General features: G+C 37.2%; 1 protein-coding gene across 1 annotated transcript in view; it reads left to right on the top strand.

Moving 5' to 3' along the window:
• LOC114460871 (protein kinase C-binding protein NELL1-like) overlaps positions 1-13,002 on the top strand; it is a 376,823-nt gene that overhangs the window by 17,323 nt on the left and 346,498 nt on the right. The window lies entirely within an intron of this gene.

Here is a 13,002-nt window from a genome sequence, read left to right on the forward strand (position 1 = left end):
TGTTAATTAATTGTTTGTATCTTTGCCTTGAAGCTGGATCTAAATCAGTACAATACGGACTCTCTGCAACGGTGTCCTTCATAATCATATTCTCCATTTTTACTTCCTGCCCTCCATCTGAAATCGCGCCCCCTTTGCGTGTCATCATAATCGTGTGACTGAAACCCAGCTATTAAACTTCCTGAAATTCTACCAAAATAGAGTAAACTACTTTTAATAATTTTACATTTTATATACTTCAGGGATTTTAGAAAATCCGGATGGTCACAAGAGCAAAGTTAGTAACACTTTATCCATCTATCTCTATCTAGACCCTCTGCTACCCGTTTAACAGGAAAAATACCGTTGAAATGTGTGATATGCAGGGTTCTCACCAGGAATTTTTCACAGCATGGGGGATCGCGTGGTGCTCGGAATATTTCGAGATTTCGAACTCTTTGATGGCTAAATTTAGTGATATATAGCTTAAAGACACACTGTGTAACTCTTGGCCACGAGGGGCGCTAGACAAGCGCTGCAGCACTGTCACAAAAATCAACAAACAGTCAGTGGGCCAACCTCCCTTGTCTTTTGATTGCGTATGCAGACAGTAGTTGACCTGTAACTTCGGAATAAGGATTGGCTCTAAGGGCTGTGTTTGGCACTGGGCGGCGGAGGGGGCCACGTCTCGATGGCGTCTTTTTAGCCTCCTCAGAAGCAGTTTTAAACTTTTTGCATGACCAGGAGTTTTAACAGGTAGAAAAATATTAGCTAAAGCCTTAGCCCAATGAGTATATCAGAGCCTATGGTCACATGACTGGCGTAAAGTGAAACGTTCTCCAGGCATTCTCCATGTCACATGACCTGGCCAAAGACGGTCCGTCTCTCCAAACTTACATGGGAGGTATTTCAAAAGGGAAGCCCCTCTCGGAGCATTGATACTGTCAAGTGCTGTATATTGGCCTGAGGAATCATTTAAAATAACTCATATGGGTCAAGTCAGCGGTCTGGCTTTAAGTAGTTTTTTAATATCTCTTTGTTAATACATTACTTTAAAGCCAAAAGTTAAATTACACAAATAATGGTAACAAAATCAAGAATTTTTTAATTGAATTGAACTGATATTGAAAACTAGGGCACAATTTCCCCCACTTAAAATCTACGGCACACTTAAGATCAAACTGGTCCGTATTTGGCCCCTGAACTAAAATGAGTTTGACACCCCTGTACTACTACAAAACTGTGGCTTGAAAAGAGCTAACACATTATTTACTTATTAACATCCAAATCATATTTTAATGCTCTGTTATACAAAGCTCCCTCCATGGGCCAACGTGCACACACCTGTGTTTGCCAATTAATTGAACTGGTAAACATGATTTGTACTGTATCACTATCAGCATGAGGGACGCCTGCTAACACCAGCTAAACGCTAGCTCATGTGTTCTGGACCAAAAGTAAATATTGGATAAAATGTTATTTATTTAACAAACCTAGTTGTATAAAAGGAGCTCTCTGAACATGATGTTTGCTAATTTGAAGTAACAAGGTTAGTGGTGTGCGAAATATGCTTTGGGGCTGTTTGAGTTTGAAGTTTCTCAACGACTAAATCATTCGTCACCAATCTTTCTGAAACTGTGAGCTGTTGAAAAGGTAGAGAATAACACAAAGGGCTACCAGTGGGAGATATACACTTCTTATATACTACATTTCCACGGTTTCACTTTAATTAGAGGGTAAAAAAGAATCTACTTGGCTGTTGTTGTTGTTTTAAAACATATCAAAATTTAAAAACACCAAATCTGCAGCATTTTTAACAAAATTCTTTCTGTGACACTTAAACATATTTGTCACAATGTTTTAGTGAAAACAAGCATTTAAAGACGCAATATTAATCTTTACTAAGGTACTGACTACATCTGTCATCTGAGTTTATACCGCACATGGTACCATGTCAGTGACCCTTGGACTAAAGCAGTGTTTCTCAAATGGGGGTACGTGTACCCCTTAGGGTACGCAATGGCACTACAGGGGTACTTGAGAGAGACGGAGAGGGGGAAATTAACAAATGAAAGCATTAAAAATAGTTTTTTTTCTTTTATATTTACATTTTTTGTTAAAAATAACCATACTAATTATTACCAGCAACTCATGAAACAACAACAAAAACCCACAAAATAAGAGAAAAATATACTAAATAATAAAAAACAGACCAACAACAACAAATTACACAGAGTGACACTGAAAACACACACACTACTAAGAGAGAAAAATATTACAATTATCTGTAACACAAAAAGTGACATCACAGACACACTAAATGAGAGAAAAATATGCAAGATCACTACAAAATACACAAACAACAGAGAAATAACCAAACAACACCAAAAAAATCACGCACAGAGATAGAATCAATTATATAATACTAACAACACACAGCATGACACAAACTACACACAACATTAGAATTGAAATTATTTTAATTAGAACATGAACTGAAAATACATCAGGAGATGACCGGAAATAAAACTATAGAAATGATTGTATTCAGGAAGCCTAAATACTGTCTCATTCCACTTGTTTACAAAATAATATTCTTTAAAATGTGTGTTATAACGCGTTCATTCCATCATTATGCTCTATTGTTGTTGTTTCATAGCATCCTGAGAAAAATGTTGTAGTAGAAAAAGGGGGTTCTTGCATTCAAAAGTAAGAAAAAGGGGGTTCTTGAGCCCCAAAAATTTTGAGAACCACTGGACAAATGGATATTTTTACTGGTACTGTTTGAAGAAATAATAGACCTCATTTCACTCTCTCTTTAGTCAGAGACTGTGTTGAAGAAGACTCTGATCTGTTGGAATTGTGTGTTGCACCAATCGGACATAGACGGAGAGGGTGACCTTGTGCCTCAAGTCCTCAAACATGTACATCTGTGTACAATGGAAACGTGTTGACTCTGCAAACACGAAACATGATTCAGAGCTGCTTCACTCCATGTCGTAGTTGCAATGGTAAATATAAAAGACTGCATTGTGTTGACATGTCTTAATTGAGAGATTTTTTGTTTATGGAAGTGCTCTATGAAGATCTACACATTTAATGGACATATTAGAAACGTTAGGTTCACATGTTTTAGTAAATGCCTTAATGTTTTATTTTATTCACCAGGATATATCCATTTATATAGTTCAATTTGGAGAATAATCTTTGGATTATACATACAATTAGAATAAGACGTAATTGGTAAAGTCTAATGCTAGGTATAATCAAGAGTCAGACTTTCATTGGACTTTGGAGTGTGCAGCTCAAAATGAGGATTTTATACACAACCTAGCAGTAGTTTAATCATTCCCTCCATGATGTCCTGTGTGAATGTTATTATAAATACAAAAAGGCAACTTTCATTTGCAAGTTCATCAAATATGCGTAGGGCCATCTCAATTTTGTTTCTAATGTCATTAAATGTGCTAAAAACTGACAATTTCCAACATTTTTCCAAATTACATTTCAGGCTATACCTGATTCCATTTTTTTCTGTTTATCATCTTTACCTGATTTAATGTTGATTAAAAAAGCTTAATATGTAATAATTCAGTTAAATCTTGTAAATAAGGCTATGTTTAGACAGCAGGTCTTTGTGCATAATTCAGATTTCGAGATGTTCGCCATGTTTTTCATTGAGGAGCCAGCCGTCACATGACCTGACGTCAGCCCGTTGAAAAGACTGGCTCTAAAATGAACGCCATAGGGGTACCCCGTGTGTCAAACACTGACCCTAAGGGGTTCTGACCGATGGTCAATATGTGACGAGTTGGGGATGAGACTGTGTTGTTCAAACATGTTCAATCGATAATGCAAGTGCTGCTGCTCATGTCTGTGTAAAGGATCAGCAAATCACTTCACTGGCTCTGCCTTATGAGCTTTGATTGACAGACCAAGTCATTGTGCTGAAAAACGACATTATGAAATAAAAATTGACTTTGTAAAAAAAAAAGCTTTTTTTATTACATAAAATCTTGGAAAATAAATAAAAAGTATGACATTGTTGAAATAATCATGATGAAATATGTAATTATAATTAAATAATTATAATAAGATGTTAAAGAATAGTAGAAACACATTTCATAATATTACCTTATTTTACAATTTAATGTTATATGTTTGTCTGTTATTTATCAAAATGGTATTTATTTCAAAATGTTCTTTTTATTTTTTTAGTTATGAGTCTTTTGGGCTTCCATATTCAAGTTAATTCCATGATTTAAATCTGTTTCCGTAATTACAGAAAATCGGGGGCTCTACGTGCTTTACACAATACTTCCTCGATACAACTTTTTCACTTCCGATACGATGCCGATATTGCAGCCTCCCATATTGGGCGATACCGATACGATATCAGCACGTATCGTACATACCTTTATTACTTATTTTGTAGTGTGGAGTGTTAGAAAATGCTTGATCAAGTGACGTTACTCAAACAGAGAACAATAGTCAACAACAGTAGGGATGAGAAAAACTGAAGCATTTATTAATAACCAATTCATTACATACATTTTAACCTTCAAAACTAGGGATGTAACGATTAATCGTAAGGCAGTTAAAAATCGATTAATAGGTATCACGATTGATATCGATCTTCTGAAAATTGAATCGCAGTACTTTTTTTAACCAGCAGAGGGCGCTATCCAGAAGTGTAGGCGGCGGCGGAGTCTGCTAATACTTTCTTTCTGGCCACCTTCTACTCTTAAATATGTTAATAAATGATTCCTTACCCCTTTTGCACCGAAAGAATATCTGCAATATTACATGAATATCTGTAAAAGTCACGTTATTCTATTAGCTCTGTCTGCTAGCATAGCAGCTCTTCTTCACTGCTCGATTAGCTGCATGCCAACCGACCACTGGGTTACCAGCGCCCTCTGCTGGTCCAAACAAATATCTGACGTGAATACAGTGCAATGACGTTTTTTTTTTTTTTTTGAAGTCCAATCGTTAAGGCACAAAATACATTTTCAGTTGCACTTTTAAAAAGAAAAAGAACTATTATGCAGTTTTGCATTGTTTATTATAGAACCAGAATTTAAATTAATAGGCTTCTTCTTCATTGTATTATCCCTTTATTTATTTAATTCAAGATTTATTTTTAGTTAAATTGCATTATTTTGAATAGTTTATCAAGGGATTCTTTTGACAATGAAAAATAAAAGGAAAATAGTACAGTTTTTTTCCCCCCCAAAAAATAAAGGAATATTTTTGAATCATCATTTGTCTACAGTCTCATTTTGTAAAATAAATCGTGAGAGAATCGTATCGTGAACCCAGTATCGTGAATCGAATCGTATCGGGAGTTGAGTGAATCGTTACATCCTATTCAACACAATATTTACAGTATTCTACAATTGAATAAATGTGATTTTATACATATCGGCAATTTTAGATGCAGTCCCATAAAATCCGATATTCGTTTTCTGGCTATCGGACCGATATTTGATATCAATATCGGATTGGGACACCCCTACTTTCTTTTACATTGACAAATTGAGAAATTGTCCATTTTATTTCCTATAGGAATTAAAATAAGTCCCAAGCAAAGACCTTTGAATGTTTGCACTTACTATGGACTGGACCCCAAATCACTTGATGGGATGTAGTTAAGGAAAATGTTTAAGTCTGACCCACGTTTTTTCTCAGTGTGTGTGTGTGTGTGTCTGCGTGTGTGCGTGTGTGACAGTAAACACAGCTTTAATAACACCACTACTCTTTGCAGCTCCCTACAGAGTTCAGGCTAGATTGCCGTGTCCTCTTAACGATTCATCTTTTCTAGTTTTACGACTCAGACAGCAGCAAACTGTGCACTTTTGATTACACTTTGCAACCATGTCTTCCTTTTTTCATGAGAATGAGGAGGAATAAACTGGAAAATGATTACAATATGTTAGGGTGACTATATTTTGACTTTCAAAAAAGAGGACACTTGGGCCGACCTCAGCGTACTCAAAGTACTCAACGTTTTCTTGAATCTACCGTGTAACGGCAAAATACAATATAGTAGATAAATGAGTTGTTATGGTCTTTTAGGTTAAAAAAATAAATGATTTCTTTGTAACAAAGACTGACTGAAGTCAATCACCTTTATTATGCATTATAACAATCTGTCCTTGAAAAATCTTATATAGACCTTTTTACAATCTCCCAATTATTGAATCTATGAGAAACATCTCCTACTAGAAATAAAAAAAAAACAACAAAAAACAACTTGAGGCTTTTATAGAACATTCAATAACCAGGGTTTCCACAGTCATGAAATTCTTGGAAAAGTTATGCAATTTGAAAAAACGATTTTCCAGTCTTGAAAAGTCATGGAAGAATTTTACTGTTTTGGAAACGTTTTGGAAATATAGCCTATTTTTATGTTTAAAATCCAACTTCTGCTATTACTATGGGATGTTAAGCAAATTTCCTTAACCCTAACACATTGTGTAGTATCTCGCTTTTTTTTTTTTTTTTTTTTTTTTTTTTTTTTTTTTTTTTTTTTTTTTTTTTTTTTTACCTTGTTTGCACATGCTGTTGAAGGTTAACACTACAAGAAGTGCAATCTTTTAACAGCAATGCATATTTTATTATTGCAATTAAATAAATGAATTTATTTCATTGCATAATTGTGACCATCACCAGCCCTCCCTAGGGAAGGGTAAATACTTTATTAAAGGGAGGATGTAAAAGAGAGAGGGCAGTGTTACACCAGGGTGAGGGGGGTGGGGGGGGGAGTTAACAGGGAGGAGGGATACAAGATAGGAAAACGAATGGGTGGGGAATAATCAATAAGTTTCAAGTGATGTGATGTGAAATTGTGGTTGTGTATATTGTGCTTATTGTTGTGTTATCAAGCCAGTCTGGTGACCAGTGTGCGGCTTAGGAATAATGGTGGTGGCTGTGAGCAGAGGAGGAAGTGAGTGGAAGTTACATAAAACAGGTATTTGGGAACAACGTGTCTATGGTTGAGCCCAGTATGAGTGTTATCCCACAGCCCGAGGCCAGTGCGTCCATGACAAATGTGATTCCAAGAGCCGCTACTGCAAAACCCATGAGCCGCCCCCGGGCCCGAAGAAGCAGTCGGGCCAGCAGAAAGAGCGAGAGATCTAGGGGCCCCCGGCGACCACCCCACGGCCAAGCAGCCCCCCGAACGCCCCCAAGGTCCCAAGCCGAGAGGCTGCCATTGCCCCCCCCATACACACCCGAAAAGCCCCCAAGGAGCCAAGGACCCAGCGCACCACGCCACCGACTCCAACCCCCAACCCCCAGGCCCCCCAGCCCCCCACCCCCCCACCACCACCCACACCCCCGCGCCCAGCCCCCCGAGGGGAGGGCCCAGAGAGCCCCCCGCCCGAGACCCCAGCGGAGGAGCCAAAGCCCACGCCCAGCAGACGACCAGAGCCACGCCGAACAGGCAGCCGGCGGGCACCCGCCGGTGAGCCCAGAGCCAGCAAGGACCCGACCCCAGGCCAGGAGGACCCGGAATGGATGCAGCACCAGGAGCAGCCCGCCCAGGGCGAACGACCACACCCCAAGCCGCATAAGGCACCAGGGGGCCGCTGGGAGTCCCCCCGCCAGTCCCCAGGCACCCCAACCTAGCCCCCCCGGGCGCCCCAGATGCTGATGCCGCCCGCGCCACGAGCTTCAGTTCTTTAAAGCCAGGGCCCCCTCCAGAGGCCAAGCCAGACCGCCCCGCAGTATCTCGCTTTTAAGAAATCTGTCCCCATATTGAAATTATAATCTTATAATTAAACATGGTCGCACTTAAATAGTTGTTGTTAAATGTTACATTCCAAATCGGACGCATATTGCAAAATTGGTGTCAAAGGCAATGGCGCCATTATACGATGCTATGATAGATAAGTGATGGTGGACACAACTTGCATTCCCTGTGCCACATTTTTGCTGCTAACCATAAAACACTGTCAGAGATGTGTTACACTAACACACTGGAAAGACCTGCTCATTTTTGCGCTCTAATGGTCTTGAATAGTGGTTCAAAACTAAGGGATGGAAATTTGGTAAAACATTTTGGAAAAGCGATTGACTGGTGCCCTGTCCAGGGTGTACCCCCGCCTAGCGCCCAGTGTGAGCCGGAGATGGGCACCGGCAGACCCCCGTGACCCTGAAATAGGACAAAGCAGGTCTGAAAATGGATGGATGTGAAAAAAGTGTGGGAACTATGAATAATCATGAAATATACACTTCAATAAATAACTGTGAAAGTCTGCATCACATGGTCACATGCTGACTGTGAGCTTTATTATGTCTCTGGAGATGTGAGGTGATGAGGTCTAGACCAGATGATGGAACATTTACCTTAACTTCCTACATTCTGAGTTTTCCAGTGGCTTCTTTGATTTCAAACCCCTCTCTGAACCTCCATGGAGGTTTGATCATCCAGAAGGATTTTTTTTATTAAATCCAATGGTATTTGGTCTCTTTCAATCCATCTTGGACTTCATACTTTATTTTACAAAATGGGAATGTAGACAAATGATGATTGAAAAATATTCCTTTTATTTTTCATTGTCAAAATAATCCTTTTATTTTTCATTGTCAAAATAATCCTTTGATAAACTATTCAAAACAATGCAATTTAACTAAAATAAATCTTGAATGAAATAAATAAAGGAATAATACAAATGAAGAAGAAGCCTATTAATTTAAATTCTGGTTCTATAGTAAACAATGCAAAACTGCATAATAGTTATTTTTCTTTTTAAAAGTGCAACTGAAAATGTATTTTTTGCCTTAACAATTGGACTTTAAAAAAAAAAACAGTCATTGTCCTATATTTACGTCAGATAATTGTTTGGACCAGCAGAGGGCGCTGGTAACCCAGTGGTCGGTTGGCATGCAGTTATTCTAGAAGTGAAGAAGATATGCTATGCGCTAGCAGACGGAGCTAATAGGAAACGTGACTTTTACAGATATTCACGTAATATTACAGATATTATTTCGGTGCTAAAGGAATCATTTATGAACATATTTAAGAGTAGAAGGCGGCCAGAAAGAAAGTTGTAGCAGATTCCGCCCGCCACCTCAGCATTTGGACAAAAGAAGGAAAAATATATAGCACCCTCTGCTGTTTAAAAAAAGTACTGCGATTCAATTTTCAGAAAATCGATATCAACCTTGATACCTATGAATCGATTTTTAACTGCCTTACGATTAATCGTTACATCCCTACTCTGTGATGATTTTGTCAAAACAATAGAATAGAATAAAATAGGCTTTTTATTGTTATTGTACAACATATACAACAAAATGAAGGTGCTCTCTAAGAATGAGGAATGTCATATAACACACAATAAAAATAATAAATAAATAATAAAATATTGGAAAAAGAAATACAAATATATAATACTATAATACTCATGCAATATAAAAATGTAAACTGACCTGTTGGTGAGATAAATAAATATGGCACAGATAGTGGATTGCACTTTGATAGGTATTGTGATTGCATGTGTAGTTTGAATCATAGGAGGAACAAGTTCTCGTGACCTCGGGATAAAAACTCTTTACCATTCTGGAGGTGCGGCATCTTTAATGATTCTGGCATGTGTGAGTAAAATGGCCGTAATGACATTAAACTGGCTGTAAAGAGCAACTCATTAGCTTTCACCTTCAGAAACTGGTGGAATTTCTCAGATAGAGCAAATATTAGCAGAGTTACGGTCATTTACATTGTGTTCTCCTAGATGCGTTCAGGGTCCCTGGGAAACCCAGACACTTTGATGAGTTTGTATAATCTGGCCCTACGGTCCGGACAAGACGTGAAAAGAGGACATATGGTTACCCTACAATATATTATCCTTGCATCTAAGACAGAGATGGCCAACTGGCATCCCGAGGGCCACATGTGGCCCTCAGTCTAATTTTGTGCGGCCCACAAAACAAATCCGTAAAAATTGTATTTCAAGAACTTGTCAGGAACATAAATTCCAACATAATACACAAATTAACTCCCAAAACACACAAACTCACAACAAAATTCAAAGATACACAAAATGACAATAAAGACAGACACGACAACCACTGAAACAACCAAAAAAAAATGACTTTGAAAACCAAAAACAACTATACATTACAGAATAATTTCAAAGACACACAAATTCTCAACAAAATGACACAAAATGACAGGATAATACAGAAAACAACAACAACAATACAGAAAGTGACACCAAAAAGGCACAAATGCATAAAATGACAGAAATATACAAGAACACAAAAAAAATAACAGAAACACACTTAATGACTCCAAAAACACACAAAATCACTACAAACTGACAAAATAACAAAACCACAAAGACAAAAAAAGACAATGTTGATATTGTGGCTTCCGCTGTGATAGAGTTGCTCATCCCTGATCCAAGCTCTGTTATAGGTGTGGCTCTTAATTACACTAAGAATGATGCCATCCTTAAAACCATGCATTTCAAGCATTAAATATCGTACAGTAGCAATGAAGCCCTATTTATCAACATCTCCAACTGTTCATGGAAGGCTCAGGAAGAGGTTTTTCAGCTTCCTCCTCCTTCCTCCATCACAAGCCGGTTATAATTAGCCATGCTTTGTCCTGCCTGGGGCCATTGTCTTTGTTTTGATGGTATCATTGTCGCACTGTAATTGCATTCACGTTCACGCCAGTGGCTTTATAACCTATCATGGATTGGAAGTAGAATTTGTTCTGTTACAACTAATTACAGCTGATGACATTTTGGGGGTGATGCAAATAGCAGCTACAACAAAGGAAACCATAAAGTGTAAACTCGTGATATTTTTTGAGTATTTAACACCGTGCACTGTTTTGTGGTTTTTATTATCCCTCTTCACAAAGTAGAAGTAGATATAGGTTTGGGCTCCGTGCGTCCTTCTCTCCGAGTTAAAGGGGACAGCTTTTTTCAGAAACTGCTTAAGATAGGATCACCAAATTCAGTGTGTGGCTTCAGGGTATCAATACCTTGATGGAGTTCGAAAATGAGAAGTGCGTAATTATTTTTTCCGGAGTTATTACCCTTGTTCCGTTTTTCTTTACTCTGGGTGAGTTTGTGTGTTTTGACCTACCACTGTTGCCGTAGTAGTCGGAAGTCGCCATCTTGAAAGCCCATGTCCTACTGGTCTCTACTAACTAAGTTCTGGTATTTTCAGCTTGAAAAAAACATGCTTGTGTGTAAGTTTAATTGTAATGTTTTATAACACTCCTAAGACCGTGTTTGTGAACGTTAAGCATAAATAGTGTGTTATATAATGCTGATCGCTGTAAACGTTAGCATGTGCATATACATGGGTTTTCCTATAGATGTTAGCTAGCTTACTTTTTGTATAGTGGTATTTTTATCCCCCGCCACAAAGTGGAAGAGGGATATAGGTTTGAGCTCCGTCCGTCCGTCCGAGTTAAAAGGGACAGCTTTTTTCAGAAACTGTTTAAGATACGATAGCCACATTCATTGTGTGGCTTCAGGGTATCAATACCTTGTTGGTGTTCAAAAATGAAAAGCGCGCAAATATTTTTTCCGGAGTTATTGTCCTTGTTGCGTTTTTTTTTTGGCGGGGTATGATGATAACTATGTCTTTTTGTTTGTTTTTTGGATAAAATAAATCTCACCGTAAGAATGAAAAAAAAAAGGCTTCTTTTCCAATTAGTTTCATTTGAGACCATATTTGAAAAAGTGAAGAGGGTAATTTTTTTAATTTCTTTTATTTTTTATGGTGGACCTCTTTTGGTTAAAGGTTACCTGTAGTGAACCTTAAAAACGAATTCTATTAAAATGTCATGATATTAGACCATTAGTCAGGTAATTCATTATGAAATGGCCACAGGTACTAAGTAACTGGTCCTCAGGAAGGAGTAGAAGGTGTTACCTCCTTCATATGCTTCATCCCTGGTGAAACTTTCCTCCTCAGAATCACTATATCATTTTTGTCTCTAAGAAAATCATTCACAGGGAAAAACAGTAAAGAACCTCATGAAATTACGACTATGATAAATAGAACATAAAGCCAAAACCTATTACTCCAATACACCATAAATACTGAGAGTAATTAGTTATATAATATTACAAGTTACACATATAATAGATTGATCGCAATTTAATTATTGATAGTTATGAATCAATTTTTTTATTTTTTTCCCAAAAATTGGTTATTTACATTTTTCCAATTGTAATAATAAACCAAGCAACTCCTCCTAATTTTGATATTTCAATTAGACTATACAATATAGAAGGTGCGGTGTGGTGTTACTTAATAAAAGAAGTCAAATAATTCAGTAGCTGACTGACGTTAAATGGAAGATTAATAATCAGCAATAATAATGAAAAAAATCAAATAGATAATTGTTAACAATCAAAAGTTGGTTTGTAATGAAATTGAGACTTAAATAATACGAATCAAATCAGGAAAATGGCGCTGATTAACCATATAAAGTGAAACAAAAACCAGGACTAATGAAAATTATATACAAAATAAATCAGTATGTAGAACTAACCACGATCATGTACAAATATTATGTCATAAAAGGTTTGATGGAATGATATTTCAACAGTAGGTGTGAGAAAAAGTAACCCATATGTTATTATCCATGGGTTACATACATACATTTTAACTTTAAACATAAGAATATTCTACAATTTAATAAAGGTCAATTAGAAGACCCTGAATAATGGCCTCAATTAACAAAAAACTAGGTATCAGAGTACTCTTTTTGCTGATCTTGTACCAATATCTAATTTCAAATTCAAATCAATATAAAAAAGCTGATAAAATGGAAATGGATGGGTGGAAACAAAAAAAATGGAATTTGGGCAAATATGAAATTTCTTACTTACGGCCATCAGTGCAGGTAATGAACAGAAAAGATCTGAAGATTGTTGTTTGCAGAAAAATCACACTAATGCTGTCACATTGCTATTGATTTTGGGAATTCCAAACTTAATGAATCATTTGCTGAAGTTATTGATGCAGTATGTTATTGTACTTGGT

This window comes from Gouania willdenowi, chromosome 3, assembly GCF_900634775.1.
Source record: "Gouania willdenowi chromosome 3, fGouWil2.1, whole genome shotgun sequence".
NCBI lineage: Eukaryota > Metazoa > Chordata > Actinopteri > Blenniiformes > Gobiesocidae > Gouania > Gouania willdenowi.